Source organism: Bufo bufo, chromosome 9 (assembly GCF_905171765.1).
Source record: "Bufo bufo chromosome 9, aBufBuf1.1, whole genome shotgun sequence".
NCBI classification, from domain to species: domain Eukaryota; kingdom Metazoa; phylum Chordata; class Amphibia; order Anura; family Bufonidae; genus Bufo; species Bufo bufo.
Genome location: NC_053397.1, coordinates 181,333,865 through 181,355,434, shown reverse-complemented (window position 1 = coordinate 181,355,434; position 21,570 = coordinate 181,333,865). Strand labels below are relative to the sequence as shown.

At 47.0% G+C, this 21,570-nt stretch overlaps 2 protein-coding genes and 1 long non-coding RNA gene across 4 annotated transcripts in view; 2 read left to right on the top strand and 1 right to left on the bottom strand.

Moving 5' to 3' along the window:
- Positions 1-246: 246 nt before the first annotated feature.
- On the bottom strand, positions 247-20,817 carry LOC120978959. Its single transcript, XR_005774215.1, has 4 exons — positions 20,688-20,817; positions 13,915-13,919; positions 4,601-4,605; positions 247-257 (listed from the first exon to the last, which is right to left on the bottom strand). It is a non-coding gene; the product is annotated as an uncharacterized LOC120978959 (long non-coding RNA).
- Positions 17,560-21,570, top strand: part of BOD1 (biorientation of chromosomes in cell division 1) — a 31,171-nt gene continuing 27,160 nt past the window's right edge. For both annotated transcript variants that reach the window (XM_040407423.1, XM_040407421.1), the window contains exon 1: positions 17,560-17,684. The gene's annotated coding sequence lies outside the window, so the exon portion shown is untranslated. The remainder of the gene's footprint in view (positions 17,685-21,570) is intronic.
- PTPDC1 (protein tyrosine phosphatase domain containing 1) overlaps positions 17,572-21,570 on the top strand; it is a 91,921-nt gene continuing 87,922 nt past the window's right edge. Inside the window, exon 1 of the mRNA XM_040407420.1 lies at positions 17,572-17,684. The gene's annotated coding sequence lies outside the window, so the exon portion shown is untranslated. The remainder of the gene's footprint in view (positions 17,685-21,570) is intronic.

The following is a 21,570-nucleotide window of genomic DNA, read 5'->3' as shown; positions in this document are numbered from 1 at the left end:
TAGGCTGAAATGCAGCACTCCCCCCGGATCCCTTTATAGTCAAAAGAGTCCGGCAGTGAACGGCAGAATCCAACTAGGCGTGATCCGGTGAACTCAGACCAGCTGTTCTCTAAACGAGAATATGAACCTGGCCTTACCAAGACCACATTTCCTGCAACAGATTACACCATGTATTATACAAAGTGGTCATCTTCTTTGAAGACCACCTTTCAAAGCAATTTTGGATGCTCTTCTCAAGGAATTTCATTTTATATCCCCTTTAATATTAGAGATTGCACTGGATGCCAGCTACACAACATCTGGCGTGAGGCGCCCCATAATGCATTAATGTATGTTTGGAAAGAAATTAGGCGAAACTACCGTTTGTAGCGTAAATCTTTCCAGCAACAACATAACATTCATATATAAAATAAACAGTAAAATGAAAGGGATTTCTTTTTCTGCAGTTTAATATTTGTCTGCACAATCGGCATCCAAAAGCAACAGCAGCTGCTGTGCGCAGACCCATAGTAATGTGAAAGGTTCTGGCGCTGGAAACACATGACAAATGTGGTGCCCACAGCCTGGCAGAACCTGCCACGTACACAGGACAGAACAAGGATCAAAGGAAAGAGTAGGCAGCTCTGCACATAGACCTTCAAGGACAATAATAGGGCAAAGGAAGCTAGTAAATATCCTTCCTCAGCATGGGCATAGGTTTATCGACCTGGAGATTTCCTCCTGCAAACTTGGTTTTATTCCCAGAATTACATGAGCCGCTCTATTTACATTAGTTTCACTGTATAACCAACCATATGCTTAGGATCCTCATGATATCCCAGTCCAATTGGCTGCTTTGCAAGATGCCAAGCTGGTGAAATCACTGTTATTCAAATCACTTTCTATTTCCAAGGATCAAGGGTTCAGATTCTAAGACGAAGTCCTTAAAATAACATAAAAGCAGACCCACCATCGGCTTCTTACTATATTTTATTTGCATTGTATACATATAAAAATCACAAAAATTGGGCTTCCGTGGAGCCCTCTTCTCCTGGAACAGATCTTCATTAGATTGTTTACTACTGAGCAGGCAGTCAATTCACATTACGGATCCAAGGACAACATGGGCATGGAGTTTGTATTTTTTCTCCATGCCTGCTTTGGTTTCTTCTGGTTATACGCCCACACTCCAAAAATATTCTTAATAATGGGCTTCCTTTTAAATTAGTCCTAGAGTGTGCATGACTAAAATTCGACTCCTGGAGATAGTGATTAATGTGAATGATGACAATCCGTGTACAACGATCTGGAATATGAGACGTTTTTTGGGGTGTTCACAAAGGAATGGCATATCACTAACCAACATGCAGCTACCCAGCATGGAAACCAGGTGCCAAGCAGGCACATGTCCATCCTATTTTTTTTTGTGTGGTGATGCAGATTTCGAATGCAGTCATGGAAGAATCTGTGCCGTATGAACTATGGTGTGGACATTTTATGACTAGATTAGAAATCTGTCTTACAGTGGAAAAAGAAAAAGAATGATCGTATCCTTCCTTGGCACCTGGTTTCCACGCTGGGTAGCCAACGCTGTAGAAATGCAACCTGAAAAAACAACAGCAGTAGTTTCTACAATGGGTTCCACTTGAAAAATCTTTGTTGGATTTTTCTAACATGCCTTTCCACCATGTGAATATGACTAACTGTGTTTCCCATATTCCTTAGAGATGTATGTGTGACTGTTTGTTTAATTGTAGCGTTTGCATTTCACATAATCCGTATCTAGGCAACTTTGTGGTCTATAAGTTTTCCTGAGCAGGACGCTTAGATTTAATTGCCTACTTATTTAGAGCTATCAGTCTTGGCAGCTGAGTTTCCCCCTGTATATTTGCTGTTGAGCATGTACGTTCATTCAGAGATTGCAAAAAGATGAAACTACTGAAGATCTATCTTCCTAGAATTGCTTAAAGGGGATTTCCGAGACTTAAATACTGATGACTTATCCTCTGGATAGGTCATCAGTATCTGATTGGTGGGGGTTCGACACCCAGAACCCTTGCTGATCAGCTGTTTGAGAAGGCACCGGCGCTCACAGCCTTCTCCCTGTGCCGTACATTCTATGCTGGCTGTGCTTGGTAGGTATCGCAGCTAAGCCCCAATTATTTTCCACTGAAGTCAATAAAACAGAGATACCTCGATAAGCTTGTGGACTTCAGCTACAGTGTGTGAGGGTGTCATGGACGTACCGAGACATACGGACGTCCCTGCAACAGTGAGTGGCCACACCCTTAACCTCCAGGTGTTGCTATTGTGGTCATTTAACTTTTCTTATTTATAGTTGTCTCTCCTACAATGCTGTGCGGTTTATAGCTTCAGTTGGACCTGTGGATAGATGGTGTTTGATTCTTGGCTGAGTTCCTGGTGCTGCCATAGCTTCTTGGAAGTTAAGTGTTACCTTTCCCTTTATATTTTTGCTTTTCTGTGTGTTGCATTTCTTTGTTGTTTTGTATTAGGCCTTAGGGAGACTCCTGTTCATCCTTCCTTTTGGAGGAACAGGATGTCTCAATCCTGTCATTAGTACCAGGGTCCTTTAGGGTTAGACAGGACTTTATGCATTCCTGTGTATGAACACACCTACCTCTCTGGGGTCTGTTCATAGTGGTAGTCAGTCAGGGCTTTGATTAGGGTTTTCATTAGGAGGTGTCCATCTTCCTTCCCTAGTTTTCAGGCCTTATTTCCTTTTCCCTTTCCCTGCTATGTTTGGTGTGGGGGGTTTCCCTCCCACACTAGAGCATGACAGATGGTAGGGCCAAATGGCAACCAGCCCCCATCAGCCAATGGACGCGAGGGAAAAAACAGTGGGTGTCTTTTGCATTATGCAGTGGGAGCTGCATGGCCTGACTGTTAGGCCTTACCCTAAAGCATTCTTTTTAAAGTCCAGCTCACTGCAGAAAAAAAATGGTGCATGATTATGAAGAGCCACCAGGAGGGTCCAAATATTTAAGATTCAGTTCTATAGTCCTGTATTAAGGGGCTGTCCTCCACAGGGGCGTAACTACCATAGCGGCAGACCATGCGACTGCTATGTGGCCCAGGGCAAGAGGGGGCCCAGTCTTAGCTGGGATTATCTCCTCTTCTACTGAAGGTGAAAACTTGGTCAGGACTCTTCCTTCTAAAAGAACAACTTTTAACAAATGAGGCAGTGGAAAAATGGCCCAAGGGTCATTGAAAAGGGTTTAGGCAGAAACCCTTCTGTCCTGTGTGGGGGGGCTGTTTTGATCTTTGCTATGGGGTCCTTACTTCTCTATGTACGCCACTGACCCTGCATGTTCTCGTATAACAGTACCAGGATAAAATGGTCTGCAGTACGGATTTTACATTTGCACATATCCATTTATGTTGTAGATTTCGACCATGGATTTCACCCCTTGCAATGGACTGGGTGAAATGTGCAAATCCACAATGAATTTCAGAACACTCTGTGTGAAACTACCCTAAGTGGTGTGGTAGGTGATCCTGAAAAGGTGGATATATATAATGTAGCTGACACTACTGTATATGGGGTACATGTGGCTGGCACAATAAGGAAGCTATGGCTGTCACTACAAAGAGTGGCTACCACTATATGGAAAGGCTTGAGGATATCATTTTAAAGGGGTTGTGCAGCCAGAACATTTTGATGACCTATCCTCAGGATAGGTCATCAATATGTGATCAGTGAGGGTCCGACTCCCGACAGATCAGCTGTTTAAAGAGGACGCGGCGCTTGTGCAATTGCTACTTACTTTTCAAGATGTGTACAGCGCAATATGGTTACAAGTGCTTGTCCCGTACACTTTAATGAAACATGCACTCGTAATTACAGTGCACCGCTTCCTCTTCAAACATCTGATTATGAGGGAGACCTTAGTAAGGTCATCAATATGTACTGGCTGCACAACCTCTTTTAAGGGATTTTGTAGCTATCCCTTCTTTGGGGCCACTGGCTGTAACTGCATAAGGGGCTATTATTGGTGTTAGAGGTCCCGTTGGTGGCCCAGAAAATTTGATTCAGAGGTACTTTAGCAGGTGGGTTGTTTCTGACTTCAAATTCCTGGCATGCACATCTCTAGCTCACAGAGTCTTTCTACTGCCCCCAATTATGACCAAAGTGCCTCCATAACAGGACTAGCTTGCTACCATGTCCCCGTAACAGAGCCAGTTTGCAAGACTGAAAAAGAAGGGAGATGACTTGTGATCAGGGCATAGCCTGGGGTGTAGCTGGCCAGCTAAGACCTGTCCTAGGTTGCTAATATAGCTTGTGTGTTTATACAGCTAGACCTGCCAATAACCTTAATACAGTTCCTATGTTTGTGTGTTAAAAACAAAAGCAGAGTTATTTACAGTGACTTCATGTTTTGGATGTCATGTAATAGTTATATTTTGTGTCCACAGAAGCAGAAAAAGATAATATGCCTTTAAGATTCATTATATAATTTAAGGTAAGCTCAATGACACAGCAGGAGCAGAAACAACAGAAAGCATAGAGTTAAAGTGTTGTTGCTGGGTAGGAGTCTAGACCAATCACAGCCAGCCTCACACACAGCAAGAGTTTTGACCAATCACAACCAGCCTCTCACACACAGCCTGTGTGGGAAATTCCTCTAGCAGGAGCTGCTAGAATCATTACACCAGAGGAGAGGAGATGAACAGACATTCACTCCACTAAGAGCTGTGTTTTATGGAAGCAGAGAGGCCAAAATAGGTATTTAAAACAGTTATATAATGTTCCTACTGTTAATATTAGAGGTGGGACAAATCCAATTTTTTTCTAATCCGAAAAGGTTCTCGAATCTCTCGAATCTTTCGAATCTCAAATCCTACGAATCCTGTACATAAGAATTGTGTGAACGGTGTAAGAAATAAAGTGATCCAAACTCAATATTCTTCGGATTCGGTAACAAATTGGAAATACAGGGTAGTACAGCACACATACCTCTTACATCCAGTGATGTCTCTTTGACGTAGATGTTCTCTTTCCTCATCTTCTCCTTTCAGACCTTCAGATCAGACCATTTTTCATCTCTGCAGTTTGACAAAAAAAAACTACTTAATTTACTACTTTTCCATCATCCTCGCATCTTCTGGACAAATCCTCCTACCACCCTCAATACTGTGCCGCTGTGCTCCCCAATACAATACTGCAGAAACATATAAACCCCCTGATAATACAAATACCCCTTTTTTGTGGCCTCAGTAGATGCCTCCATAGTGCCCCCCAATAATGTGCCAGTAAAAATGGACCCCCATAATGCCCCCCAATAATGTGCTAGTAAGTATCCCCATAGATGCCCCCCATCATGTGCCAGTATCATAGTGCCGTCTCGCCCACTCCCCCAAAGTGCCAGTAACAAGTGCCTCTCTCCTTCCCACCCCCCATGTGCCAGTATCATAGTGCCATCTCGCCCCCAATGTGCCAGTTTCATAGTGCCATCTCCCCCCAATGTGCCAGTATCAAGTACCTCTCCCCCCCATGTGCCAGTATCATAGTGCCACCCCCTCCCCCTCCTTTCCCCCATGTGCCAGTATCATAGTGCCAACCCCCCCCATGTGCCAGTATCAAGCTGCCCCAGCACACCCAGCTCTTCTACATCTATACACATAACACCTGCCCCAGCACACCCAGCTCTGATACATCAACATGGGTGTGTTGGGGCAGCTGTCATGTGTATAGATGTACACTGGCTATAACAGCTATAACAGAGTCTACAGTAGAAGTCTCATATTTTTTTAGTCAGTAGCTATGCAGCTCTTATAGCTGTGTGGGTAAGTGCCTTGCCTCTGATACAGAAGGTCGTGGGTTTGAATCCCAGCAGACACGTCTCTCCCTCCCCTGCTGCAGCACAGGACGGTGTTGGATTTGAATCTCGTAAATGAGGTCGGGAGTCGAGTCCACAAATCCAGCAAGATTTGATGGATTTATCGTCCCACCTCTAGTTAATATAGTGATTAGAACTGTAAACTGAACCAGTTATGTGTGTTTACTTACAGTTCCACAAATTACAAAGTTCACAATCCAAATTGCATACAACCATACCAGATCATACTCAACCAATCTGCAAATAGTTACTGCATACTGCAAATTACGACCAAAAGTGAACTATCAGTTAGACCTCAGATATAACTCTCGGAGAGATAATAAAGTACTTAAAGTGAGAGTACAGATATTCAAGAGAGAAATATATCCATAATTTTATGTTGATTGAACAGTTGAACGACCATCTTATGCATACCGCCATTTTGTGATATCTTTTCAACACGTGTTATGTACATGGACTATCTGCTGCGGAGGAGGCAATGTTATATATGAAGAAAAGTTGAAATTAATAAAGAAGTTATTTCAAGCATTTGGTGTGCTCTTTAAACCTACTGTTTCCATAGAACGGCGCTAGAGGAATTACAGAGTAAGGCCTCATGCAATCAACTGTTTCGTTTTTTGCGGTCCGCAATTTGCGGATCCGCAAAAAACGGAAGCTGCCCATGTGCCTTCCTCAATTTGCGGAACGGAACAGGCGGCCCATTGTAGAAATGCCTATTCTTGTCCGCAAAACGGACAAGAATAAGACATGCCTCATAATTTTTGCGGGGCCACGGAACGGAGCAATGAATGCGGACAGCACACAGAGTGCTGTCCGTATTTTTTGCGGACCCATTGAAATGAATGGTTCCGTATACAGACCGTATACGGAATCAAAATACGGCCCGTATATGGAACGCAAAAAACGTTCGTGTGCATGAGCCCTAATAGACAGTCTGGTTAGACTAAAAAGTCAGAGATATCAGAATTCTTCTAATGCCACAGCGCAAAAGGCACTTCATAGTGCTGCACCTGCCACATGGGGTATCATAAGTACCCCCACAGATTGATGCACTTTTTTTGCCCAATATTTTTGACCTTTGAAAATCAAATCTAAAATTCTTGTCATAGGCGTGCGCACGGGGTGTGCCTGGGCACACCCTAATCATCACCTCCGTGCTGCACTGCCATCTGCCAACTCCTGATCCGATCCTTCACATAGGCTTCAGGCTAGTGGTCTGAAGCTTATGAGACAGTAGAGCGCTAGAATGGAGTTGCTCCAGGAAAGTATGATGTCGGAGGAAGAGGTGGAGTCTTGTCATACAGGGGGCGGGGCCTCAAGATGTGCAGGAGATTCAACAGAGCACGTTGTTAGAGAGAGGAGCAGAAGCTGCAGGTCAGTATGTGGAGGATAAGATTGACTGTTATGTGTACTTGGGGGGCTTTTTGCAGGGGCTGAAGGGAGGAGGAATAATTATTGTACTGGAGACTATATGTTAGAGGGGTCTGAAGAGAGGGGGGTGAAGTGATATTATTTACATGGGACTGTATGCTGGAGGGGCTGAAGGCAGGAGGTGTGATATTATTTTACATGGGGACTGTATGCTGGAAGTGCTGAAGGCAGGGGGAGTTTTGCATTTTACATGGGACTGTATGTTGGAGGGGCTGAAGGCAGGGAGTGATGTATTTTACATGGGACTGTATGCTGAAGGGGCTGAAGGCAAGCGGCGAAGAGAGGAAGGGTGATATTATTTACATGGGACTGTATGCTGGAGGGGCTCAAGGCAGGGGGAGTTTTGTATTTTACATGTGACTGTATGTTGGAGGGGCTGAAGGCAGGGAGTGATGTATTTTACATGGGACTGTATGCTGGAGGGGCTGAAGGGCGCCATATTTATTACTATTAGGGTCCATTCACACGACCGTAGTGTTTTGCGGATCCGCAATACACCCGGCTGGCACCCCCATAGAACTGCCTATTCTTGTCCACAGCTGCGGACAAGAATAGGACATATTCTATTTTTTTCCAGAGCCGCGGACCGGAAGTTCGGCAGTCCGCTCCGGAAATGCGGATGCGAAGAGTACACTATGTGCTTTCCGCATCCATTCCGTCCCCATAGAGAATGCACAATTGCGGAATGGATGCGGACACATTCTGCGGACGTGTGAATGGAGCCTAATACAGAGGGGCCAATATAATATTAATAATAATAATAACACAGAGGGGCCAGTATATATTATAATTATACAGAGGGCATTATACTTATGGGCACTACGGGTGGAGGGGAGGTATGTTATCTGAGCATGATAGTAAAGTGAGAAACCCAAAAAAAAATCTGTGAAACTCTGTAAAGTGAGAAACCAAAAAAAAAATCTGTGAAACGCGGCTGAAAGAAGGTGTCATGTCGGTCTTATCTCCGAATGAAGACATTGAGGAAAGTCTACATCACAGGAGACGTCACTGGATGTAACAGGTATGTGCTGCTGTACTCTACTGTATAGTGTGTACCATTATATTTAATGTCCATCCACATATCTGTTTGGGGAGGGGGGGGGGGGAGGCTATAGGATTTGGCCCACACTGCCGAAGACTGGCCCAAGACTTCAGGTCACACTGTACGTGTTCTGAATTCTGGGGCCTCACATCCATCTGCTACATTATCTGTACTCAGAGAGTTACCACTGTGTCATCTGTGGTGTTACATAGGACTGCAGGTGACATCTGCTACATTATCTGTACTCAGTGAGTTATCACTGTAAGGCTACTTTCACACTGGCGTTTCTGGGTCCGCTTGTGAGATCCGTTTCAGGGCTCTCAAAAGCGGCCCAAAACGGATATGTTCAGCCCCAATGCTTTCTGAATGGATAAGGATCCGTTCAGAATGCATCAGTTTAGCTGCGTTTGGTCTCCGTTGCGTTTTTTAGACGGACACTAAAACGCAGCTTGCAGCGTTTTTTTGTGACCGTCTGACGATGCGGGGCCAAACGGATCTGTCCTGACTTACAATGTAAGGCTGAGTTCACACGGGCGTTGCGGGAAAATGTGCGGGTGCATTGCGGGAACATGCGCGATTTTTCCGCGCGAGTGCAAAACATTGTAATGCGTTTTGCACTCGCGTGAGAAAAATCGCGCATGTTTGGTACCCAAACCCGAACTTCTTCACAGAAGTTCGGGCTTGGGATCGGTGTTCTGTAGATTGTATTATTTTCCCTTATAACATGGTTATAAGGGAAAATAATAGCATTCTGAATACAGAATGCATAGTACAATAGCGCTGGAGGGGATAAAAAAAATAATAATAATTTAGCTCACCTTAGGCTACTTTCACACTTGCGGCAGAGAGATCCGGCAAGCAGTTCCGTCGCCGGAACTGCCTGCCGGATCAGGCAAAATGTATGCTAACTGATGGCATTAGTAAGACTGATCAGGATCCTGATCAGTCTTAAAAATGCCTGATCAGTCGAAAAAATGCATTGAAATGCCGGATCCGTCTTTCCGGTGTCATCCGGCAAAAACGGATCCGGCATTTATTTTTTCACCTTTTTTTCAGTCTGCGCATGCGCATACCGGAAGGACGGATCCGGTATTCTGAATGCCGGATCCGGCACTAATACATTCCTATGGGAAAAAATGCCTGATCCGGCATTCAGGCAAGTCTTCAGTTTTTTTAGCCGGAGATAAAACCGTAGCATGCTACGGTTTTCTCTTTTGCCTGATCAGTCAAAACGACTGAACTGAAGACATACTGATGCAAACTGAACGGATTACTCTCCATTCAGAATGCATGGGGACATACCTGATCAGTTCTTTTCCGGTATAGAGCCCCTGTGACGGAACTCTATGCCGGAAAAGAACAACGCAAGTGTGAAAGTAGCCTTAGTCCACTTGATCGCGCTGCCCGGCTTCTCGTCTGTCTCCTTTGTTGAACAGGACCTGTGGTGAGCATTCATTACAGGAACAGGACCTGTGGTGACGTCACTGCGGTCATCACATGATCCATCACCATGGTAAAAGATCATGTGATGGATCATGTGATGACCGCAGTGACGTCACCACAGGGAAAATAATAATGATCGGGTCTCCATCCCGATCGTCTCCTAGCAACCGTGCGTGAAAATCGCACCGCATCCGCACTTGCTTGCGGATGCTTGCGATTTTCACGCAACCCCATTCACTTCTATGGGGCCTGCGTTGCGTGAAAAACGCAGAATATAGAGCATGCTGCGATTTTCACGCAACGCACAAGTGATGCGTGAAAATCACCGCTCATGTGAACAGCCCCATAGAAATGAATGGGTCCAGATTCAGTGCGGGTGCAATGCGTTCACCTACCGCATTGCACCCGCGCGGAAATCTCGCCCGTGTGAACTCAGGCTAAGTCAATAGGGACGGATCCGTTTTTCACTGACACAATATGGTGCAATTGAAAACGGATCCGTCCCCCATTGACTTTCAATGTAAGTCAAGACGGATCCGTTTTGACTTAGACTTTTTTTTTTATGAATAATGCAAACGGATCCGTTATAAAGGGATAAAAGCGTTTGCATTATCGGTGCGGATCCGTCTGTGCAGATACAAGACGGATCCGCACCAAGCACAAGTGTGAAATTAGCCTTATCTGTTGTGTTACATAGGACTGCAGGTGACATCTACTACATTATCTGTACTCAGTTATCACTGTTATCTGTGGTGTTACATAGGACTGCAGGTAATATATCCTACATTATCTGTACTCTACTCAGAGAGTTATCACTGTGTTAGCTGTGGTGTTACATAGGACTGTAGGTGACATGTACTGCATTATTTGTAAAAAGGGGCGTGTCCACAGGAGGTTGGGGGGGGGGAGCAATACTTGGCATGCCCCGGGTGCTGGCAACCCATTCTACGCCACTGGAACTCTGCCCTGGCTGAGAGTCGCCCCCCATATAAGTTAGTTATATAACGTTAAGTTAACGCATAAAGTATGTTCCCTGCTACTTGCTATTCCTCCTCATTTACACCCCTGTATAATGTACCCTGATACCCCTCAGTTATATGATACCGTATAACTCAGCGGTATCAGGGTAAATTACAGGGGGTAATAGTCCTCCTCAGTTATATCGGGGACATTATGCAGGGGTAATATAACTGAGGGATCAGGGTAAATTATACAGGGGTAATACAACTGAGGAGGGCTATCTCAGGGGACATGATAAAGGGGTAATAAAACATATAATATAAGTTATATTACCCCTGTATAATGTCCCTTATAGACCTCCTCAGTTATATTACTCCTCTATAATTTACCCTGATACCCCTTAGTTATATAACCCCTATATAATAATGTACCCTGATACCCCTTAGTGTATTTGTGTATATATATATATATGTGTGTGTGTATGTGTATATAATATATATATATACATACATACATACACACGCGCGCGGTGTGTGTTTGTGCTTTAGGGTGCACGCCTATGATTCTTGTTATATGATATTCGCTGCCAGAAAAGTGCATCGATACAGAGCAGGAAAAAGAGGATTTCTCTAAATCCTTATCTCTAGGGTTCCTTATGTAAGCGCTCCCAGAAGATTTACTGGTTGCTAGGATAGATAAGGCTTTTCTCCAGGAATGAGAAAGCCGTTACGTGCCATATTCTCATTTTGCTTGCCTTTACTGGTCTGTAGCGTATAGACGCGGCGCGCACACAGTTTTTGACGCATATTTTGTTTGTGATGGATCCCATTTATTTACAGGAGATTCAAACTAAACTTCTTTTGTGGGACTTTCTAACCTTGTTATAATTACAGGGAGCTTCTAATATGTTGCTATATTCTTGCTTTTACAGTTCCTCACAATTTGATGGGTTCCACCTCTTATTAATGCAGGTTTGTGTATGGATTTTAATGGTGGATTTTTTGGCAGGAAATGGATAATGATAGAGCATGATATTCAAGGACATCTGTCAGCAGTTCTGTCCCTATGACACCAGCTGACCTGTTACATGTGCGCTCGGCAGCTGAAGGCGTCTGTGTTGGTCCCATGTCCATATGTGCCCGCATTGCTGAGAAAAATGATGTTTTATTATATGCAAATGAGCCTCTAGGAGCAACGGGGGCGTTACCATTACACCTGGAGGCTCAGCTCTCTCTGCAACTGCTGTGCCCTCTGCACTTTGACAGGGCCAGACGTTATCACGTTTACACCGCCTGGCCCTGTCAAAGTGCAGAGGGCACAGCAGTTGCAGAAAGATCAGAACCTCTAGGTGTAATGGTAACGCCCCTGTTGCTCCTAGAGGCTCATTTGCATATATTAAAACTTAATTTTGCTCAGCAATGCGGGCACATATGAACATGGGACCAACGCAGGTGCCTTCAGCTGCCGGGCACACATGTAACAGGTCAGCCAGTGTCCTAGGTACAAATCTGCTGACAGATGCCCTTTAACCCCTAAAAACATAATTATAATTAATTTATAATTATGCTAATGAGGAGCAGGAAGAGGGAGCAGGACATACAGATATATTTGGAAATCACAAAAGGAGAGCTACACTGTGATGCAGATTGTTAAAAACGGCCACCAGTGGTGACAGACTCCCTTTAAAGGGTTATACTCATCGCAGACATTGATGACATATCGCTAGGATATTCCATCAATGTCAGATAGGAGCGGGTCGCACCTCTGGTGAGCCCATCGTATCTCCAAAACGAGGACCCCGAAGTGAAGGAGAGCGCACTGCACATGCTCTCCCTTCCCTACTATGGGAGTTCCGAAAAAAATAGCTGAGCAAGCGCTGTACATTGTATAGCGGCTATGCTTTGTATTGCGCTCAGCCTCATTCACTTCTATGGGACTGAGCTGCGCCTAGGCTGTGTGACCGATGAACGTGACATCACATGGCCTAGGTCAGTGATGGCGAACCTTTTACAGACCGAGTGCCCAAACTGCAACCCAAAACCCACTTGTTTATGGAAAGTGCCAACACAGCAATTTAACCTGTATACTACAGTCCAGTATAGTATATCTTCCATGTACTTTATCACTTAGCTATAATATCCTGCCTGCATTCAATGCGCCGCCTGTGCCATTCATATTGCGCCCTGCGCCGCCTGTGCCGTTCATAGTGCGCCCTGCACTGCCTGTGCCGTTCATAGTGCGCCCTGCTCCGCCTGTGCCATTCATAGTGCGCCCTGCGCTGCCTGTGCCGTTCATAGTGCGCCCTGCGCTGTTCATAGTGCGCCCTGCGCAGCCTGTGCCGTTCATAGTGCGCCCTGCGCAGCCTGTGCCGTTCATAGTGCGCCCTGCGCAGCCTGTGCCGTTCATAGTGCGCCCTGTGCTGTTCATAGTGCACCCTGCGCCGTTCACAGTGCGCCCTGCGCTGCCTGTGCCGTTCATAGTGCGCCCTGCGCTGCCTGTGCCGTTCATAGTGCGCCCTGCGCTGCCTGTGCCGTTCATAGTGCGCCTTGCGCTGCCTGTGCCGTTCATAGTGCGCCCTGCGCGTTCATAGTGCGCCCTGCGCTGTTCATAGTGCGCCCTGCGCTGTTCATAGTGCGCCCTGCGCTGCCTGTGCTATTCATATTGCGCCCTGCGCTTCCTGTGCCGTTCATAGTGCGCCCTGCGCCGTTCATAGTGCGACCTGCGCTGCCTGTGCCGTTCATAGTGCGCCGTTCATAGTGCGCCCTGCGCCGTTCATAGTACGCCCTGCGCCGTTCATAGTGCGCCCTGCGCCGTTCATAGTGCGCCCTGCACTGCCTGTGCCATTAACAGTGCGCCCTGCACTGATGAATGGCAGGAAAAGTCTAAGGCTACTTTCATATTAGCATTTTGAGATCCGTCATAGGATCTCAATAGCGGAAGAAAACGCTTCGGTTTTGTCCCCATTCATTGTCAATGGGGACAAAACTGAACTGAATAAAACGGAATGCACCACAATGCATTCCGTTCCATTTGGTTGCGCTCCTATAGCGGACAGAATAACGCTGCAAGCAGCGTTTTTCTGTCCGCTATGTGGTGCGGAGCAAGACGGATCCCCATTGACACACAATGTAAGTCAATGGGGACGGATCTGTTTTCCCTGACACAATAGAACTGATCCGTCCCCCATTGACATAATACAACCGGATCTGTTCATGACGGATGCATGCGGTTGTATTATGGTAACGGAAGTGTTTTTGCAGATCCATGACGGATCCACAAAAAACACTAATGTGAAAGTAGCCTAAGGCATATTGGGCACCATAGACTTTTTCCAGGGTGCGGGTGCCCACAGAGAGGGCTCTGAGTGCCGCCTCTGGCCTAGGCTAAGCTGTGAGAAGGCTGCGGCTCTACTTCGAGCTCCGCTTCTCATACAGCTGATTGGCTGAGGACCCCCACCGATCAGATACTGATGACCTTTCCAGAGGATAGATCACCAATGAAAAAATCCCGGAAAACCCCTTTAAAAGTTATATTCTATCTATAGGATAGGGGATAGCTATTACATCAACAGGGGTCCTATCACTGGGACCCCCCACCAATCATGATAGGGACCCTGTACGGCACACTGCCGCTCCATTCATCTCTACAGGAGTTCCAGAGACGGCTGAGTACAGCGCTCGGCTATTGCCCAATCTCCCATAGAAATGAATGGAATGGTAGTTTACATGCCCCACCTGCCGCTCCATTCATTTCGGGGTCTCCGAGCAGCACCTGTTCTCGTGTACGCTGGGTAGGACCCCAATGATACAATCGTTATCCCCTGTGGATAGGGATATAACTTTTAACAACTGGGATACCCCTTTTAATTCAACATTGAGATGTCACCCAGCTTTCCTAGGTTCCTAAAAGTCAATGGGGGAGATTTATCAAACTGGTGTAATGTAGAACTGGCTTAGTTGCCCATAGCAACCAATCGGATTCCACCTTTCATTTTCCAAAGGAGCTGTGAAAAATGAAAGGTGGAATCTGATTGGTTGCTATGGGCAACTAAGCCAGTTCTACATTACACTAGTTTTGATAAATCTCCCCCAATGTTCCTAAGCTGTGCAGTAACAGCGGAGGGGGGGATCATGCACAGCATTTTAGGAAACTCTTATGGGACCTATACTGGCAACCTGACAAAAGGAAGCAAAAAACTGAACAAAACCCCCTGAATTTAGCAGGACAAATGGTACTGCCGCAGTGTAAAGCTCCCCAGACATATCACTCTTCCCTCCATTTCCGGCACAGAGGTCAGGTGCACACAGCCATACACTGCATCTGCATCCAGGGAAACACAGGCAGCCCAGCACACACGGGGTTAAAAATCCCGGCCGGCACCTTGCTATAGAGCGGCCACAAACATGACGTCTCCCTGGGAGCCGACGCCACGTGACCGCGCTCGCACCAATAGCCGGGCGCGTAGCTGGTGCTGAGCCGCTCGCAGCCTCGGTAGTAGGGCGGGGCCAGTTTAAGTCCCGCCCCTCCGCACATGGCACCTTCTGCTTGCAGGAAGAAAGAGGGAAGAAAGTGGACGCCGCTGGGCATCAGGTAATGTGGCGACTGCGGAGCCGGGGCGGCCTAATGGTCAGGGTGAGGTGGACGGGGGCCCCGGCTGAGCTCCTGCTGCAGGCTCCTGTGCTGTGTGCTCAGGTGCGATGTGCTGCAGGCCCCCTCTGATCACAAAGAGAAGCAGAGAGGGCAAAGGCAGGAGATCAGCCCAAATGCTGGAAGTGAGGGGCTGCGGAGAGCAGGGGTGTCTGATGTACTGCATCTATTATATATTGTATATGGTGCCCACCCCCGCCGGGGTACGCGGTGCCCGCCCCCGCCGGGGTACGCGGTGCCCGCCCCCGCCGAGGTACGCGGTGCCCACCCCCGCCGGGGTACACGGTGCCCGCCCCTCTACTGCTGGCAGAGGATTGGGCAGGGACAAGTCTTGTGAGACAATCACATAAGATCATTCGCTATTTACTAATATAGTTACTAAGGCGACGCGTAGCATTGTCGCGCTAGCGCTTTCGGACCACCATGTATTAGCATCTGGTTTAAAGCTGCAGAATCTCAGTTCTAACATTATATTGTACGTTTGGCCCATGGTACCACACATGGCCCGGGTATGCTGCCAGGATTATGCCCAATGAGTTTTACCTAATAATGTATGTATACGGCCCTCCAGGGTTTAACACTTTCCATACTGTATTGTACAAACCTCCTGTGATACTTCTATATAGTGAATACAAGACATAGTCAGTAGGATCCGTTACAAAATGGATGAGTCATCAGGGCTCCTGTGAAAACGGAAGCCACGACAAAAGCGCGAACAGAGCTTTAGCCGTACCTTCGCTTTTTACCTTCTTCCTTATCCCCCTTACAGCTGAAATACGTGTAATCCAATGTCTTGCATCCAAAAAAGTATAATTTTTGGAAGGGCCTGTAAGAGGCGTCTGAATGCAGACCCCCAGCTCATGTCTGTGGGGAGTGACTACTTGTACGCTCTGCTCTGCACTTGAGAATGGGGGATCTGGGTCCTTCGTTCTTCAGTGGTGGGGGCCCCAGAGGTTGGACCCTCACTTAGGTTACTTTTATAACCTGTCTGATCGGTGGGTTATAAAAGTAAAACACTCCTCACAAACATAATATGAACAGGGCTTATAGAGGGGTTCTCCATATTTTTATATCAATGTCCTGTCCTAAGGATAGGCCTTCAGAATCAGATCGGCAGCGGTCCAACTCCCAGCACCCCACCGGTCAGCTGCTCTGGTACCAGAAGACCTCTCGGTCCAGTGTGTAGTGGATGGAGCTGGTTACTGCAGCACACTGGATCGAATGGTCTTCTGGTACCGAAGCTACTGCAGAGCAGCTGATCGGTGGGGTGCTGGGAGGTGGGCCGCTGCCGATCTGATTTTGAGGACCTCTTTAATGAACGGACTTATAGCTCTGAAGGTAGAGCTACAGTGTCTTGCTGCTTCGACTAACAAAGGTGACAAAGGATGTGCGTTTAAAGGGGTTAACTCGTGAACAACAGGAATGATAAATGAATGGTCACTGGTACCCCCGCCAATCACAGGGGGGGTCCTCCTCTGTGAATGGAGGTGGTGTACATGTGTGATCACTGCTCCATTCACTTCTAGCCTGTGTACCCACATCCCATTCACGCAGCAGGACTTGAGGAACCCTGTTCACATGAGCAGTGAGGGGTCCTAGCTTCTCACCCAGGTACATTTCGCACCAATTCTTTGTCCATTGTCTCACTCCTCACCTCTTTGGGGAAAGTCCTTCTTCTACCCCTGAGCACGTTAGAACGTAACAAGTTGACGTCCTTTTTGGTTTTCAGTAACTGGCAGCCGTAGAACTTTTGTATGAGAATGGCTGCGGCTTTATCTGGTGGATGAACATTTGATCTGTCGTAGTCTGAAGGCCCCCATACACCTTAATGTATTGTTGATGGAACCTGCAGAGAACAGTGGGCTCTGCCCACAGTCTAATGTGCGTGGGGAGCTCCTGACACTGCGCCAATGATGTCGGGGGAGAGAGGGGTTGGGCAAAATGAATACTGTTCCCCCTGGAGATGAGCCGATACCAGAGGTGTCTGACAGCGGCTTTATCCCCTCTCCACCCTCTGAGCCGAACATATAAATCTATGGGGGAGCCAGGGGAAACGGCTATTGGGCGACAGCTGTTGAATGAATATGGCTGCCCTTAGATGCACAGTTTGTCTCCTAGGTTGTAATGAGTGAGGGCTGTGCCGCCCCCTCGGGCTTTTACTCATCATTGTCCCTTCTCTTTTTCCCCCGGTGACATTAGGTAGAGGTGGTTGCCCGACCTGTTGTTGGATGAGCCATTGCTGTGACTACCAGTGACCACTTGTATGTGGAATGTCTCCTGACCTGCCGCTGCTCAGTACTGCCGGACGCTGCCCCTGCTGACGGGTAAGTTGTAGCTTCTCTTCCTCTATACTGCGCAGCACATGTGCTGAAGTATTAGAATGCTCAGGTGACTTTATTACGTACCATTGGCATCAATTGTAGTTGTAGAATGGAGGGGGCGAGCGCGCGCGCGGAGAACTGTTACAGGGGGTTTGCATCAGGTTTGCACCAAGTTTTTTGCACAGTTTGTATACAATCCACATCCAAATGTTTACAGGGGCCCGTCCACCTTGAGTGGTCTTCAGTCCCCCAGCAGTTACGCCCATGCTGCCTCCTCGGGGATCGTATATGTTATGCTTTATCCCTGGCCCTGCGCATCACAATACGCACGTCATACATGCCAGTCTTGGCGGCGGTTCACACCTCGTTTTTTTTTTCATTTTCGTGCCTATGCTCTTGAATACATTTAAAAACGTATAGAAACACTCAGCGTTACCCATAGATTGTATTTGGGAAAACATAATTGAAAAGTGCACACTGACCCCGATCGCCCCAGTGTAGTATGCCGCGCTATTCTGGACTGCCAATAAACAAATACGTATGCATTTTTTCTACATCATAAACCGAGAGATGGATGGGAACATAAGACATTACATTTTCTTCTATTAAAGGGGTCATCAGTCATCTGATCAGTGGGGGTCCGACTTCTGGGACCCCCGGTGATTAGCTGTTCGAGAAGGCAGCGGCGCTCGCAGTAGTTCACCCGCCTTCTCGCTGCGTTTCCTAGACCAGTGATGTCATATTCATCGGTCACATGGCCTAGGACCAGCTCAGCCCCATAGAACTGAATGGAGCTGAGCTGCGATACCAAGCACGGCCGCTACAGAATGTACGCCGCGGCGCTCCTTCTCATACAGCTGATCGTCAGAGGTCCTAGGTGTCAGACCCATCCCCCTCCCCCCCTCCTAAGGACACCTGCACACGTTGAGGATTTTTTTTTTCATGTAGAAAAACCGCAGCATATTACAGTACCGGCAAAGATTCTGCGATTACATAAATGTCATGTTGACCTGCCGTGCGGATTTCAAAAATAAATAGCACGTCAATTATGTTTGCGGTTTTCGCTGTGGATTTCACCCTTTTCCAGTGACGGGTAAGATCTGCAGAAAAACCGCCTCTAAGGCCCCTTTCCCACGAATGAGTTTTCCGCACGGGTACGATGCGTGATGTGAACGCATAGCACCCGCACTGAATCCGGACCCATTCATTTCAATGGGTCTGTGCACATGATTATTTTTTTTTCACTCATCAGTTCTGCGTTGCGTGAGAATCGCGGCAGGGTCTATATTCTGCGTTTTTCAGGCAGCCCTGGCCCCAAGGAAGTGAATGGGGCTTCAGTGAAGAACGCACGTTCTCCTGATGTAACCTGAATGCAGTGCGGGTGCAATGTGTTTTCCACTGATGGTTGCTAGGAGATGTTTGTAAACCTTCAGTTTTTTTTTTTTTAACTGCATGAAAAACGCATCAAAACATTGAACGCAAATGCAGACAAAACTGACTGAACTTGCTCGCGAAATGATGTGAGTTTCACTGAACGCATCCGGAGCCAATCTGCATCGTTTGTATGAAAGGAGGCCTAGGACCTCATGACCGCAGCCAGTCCGTGCTCGTATTGTGGTCCGCCATCCGAACATACAGTGTGCATGAGGCCTAATCTGCCCCGAAAACAGCAATCGGAAATGCACATCAATCCACACAGAAATTTGTGCGACTCTTGTGTGCGATCACCTGCGCTCGTGTGTAGGTGACATAAGAGTCAATGGGAGGACAGTTGGGTGTGAACAGGCGACCCCTGACTACCTGTCAGCGGACCTGTCAGGGCGATGGGTGTGTTATCTTGTATCCTGGGAACAGAGGACACAATGGTGCATAGCAACAGCCGCAGCCCCGCCGCTGCGCACTCCGATCCTCCAGTGCTGTAGTTCATGCTCGCAGGTATTGCTTTCCATTCCTGGTCCATCTTTGACCCACTTTGGCTTTAAAGTCAGTAAATGTACAGCTTGGCAGTCCTCCCATATCTTGTCATTGTTTTGTTGTCGGTACCAGTTGCTGTTGACAGATCCTTTTTTTGTTTTTTAATCGTGTAGGATAAAACAATCGGTGCTCTCTCATGCTACCCCCCTGTTCTGTGCTGTGTATTCAGGTCCGCGCCTTCCACATAGGACCACCCACATAGGACCACCCACATGACTCTTGATTTATAAAAAGAGCAGAGGTTTAGAAGAATAAATTACTACAAGTTTTACTGAATATATTTCCATAAAACTATAAATGAACCCGCCCTGCATTTCGTAGTGATCGGTTCCCTTTGTGCGGACAAGGATAGGGCTGTTCTATATAGAGGGTCGGACGTTCCATTCCTCAAAATGCGGAAGGCACGGCGTCGGTATCCGTGTTTTGCGGACTGCAAAAACTGCTATGGCCATGCGCATGAGCCCTAAATCTGGGTAAAACTGAAAATGTGCTTGCGCCTACTTTTTGTGTACACTATGTAGGCCTAAAGTGAAACTCCTAACTTATTTTTTTTATTTATTTTTTTTATCACATTTTGTTATATGTTTAATCATGCTTTGTGTTAAATTTTCTTCACTTGTCTGCTTACGCAATCAGCATGTCACTGCGCTATTGTAATTCACCTCCTTGTATGGATTTATAAGACATTTATATAGTCTTAAAGGGGTTATCCAAGACTGGAAATGCCCCCTATATGCCCACACTGATTCTGCTTGCCTGGCTCCCCCCGCTTCGCTCCTGGTCCCCGCACCACCGCTGCTTCTCCCCGTGCACGGATGAAAAAATCCAGTGTCCGGGGGGACGATGACTAGCATCACGGATGACACTAGGGAGGCTCGTCCCCGTCACCGCCTACCATTGGCTGTCACCCCCCCCCCCCCCCCCCCAACACCAGATGTTTTTATCCGCGTGCGGGGAGGGGGGACCAGGAGCGACTCAGGGAGTCAGGTAAGTAGAATCAGTGTGAGGGGCCCGGGCATATGACAGTACTACGTGGCAGACGATTGTCGATAGGGAAGCGCTCCCTCCTGGCAATCACCTGCTCGCTAGTGGAGGAGACTGCTACTATTACATGCAGCGATCTCCTCCGCAGCATGGGGAGGAGCGATCGCTATGTCATCGCTCGTCCCCATTCTGTATCGTGGTTTAAACGCGGCAGATGGTTATTAGACACCACGATCTGCCGTCTGCAAACGATAACTTTTGTACATGTCAAAAGATTTGGATTGCCCAATGATCAAGTGTTTGCTCGTTAATTGGGCAATCAGCGACCGTATAAGGCTACATGCACGCGAACGTTGTTTCTTTCCGTGTCCTTTTGATCCGGCATTGCAGTATTTTTAATGCTGGATCCGGCACTAATACATTTCAATGTGAATTAATGTCGGATCCGGCATTCCGGCAACTGATCCGGAGTTTTGGATGGAGATAATACCGGTATTTCCTCCGTCCAAAACGCCGTTCAGTGACTGAACTGAAGACATCCTGATGCATCCTGAACGGATTGCTCTCCATTCAGAATGCATGGGGATAAAACTGATCAGTTCTTTTTCCTAGGACGGAACTCAATGCCGGAAAAGAATAACGCTAGTGTGAAAGTACCCTTAACCTTCTGGTCGGTAGCGATGTACGGCATACATCAGGCCCTTACAATTGGTGGATACGCCTGGCTGTTTCACAAGTACATGCTGAATCGGCAGAGGAAATGCGATGTGAACAGAATGGTACAAAGTCTGGAGTCATGATGATTTTTCTATGTGGTTTTTGTTGAATAGTATTTATTTTATTTTTTTTGTTTAAAGGGAGAGTGCATGAAACGATAGTTGGTGTCTAATATATAATCCTATCCCCTGCCCCCAGAATTCCCAGTTCATCC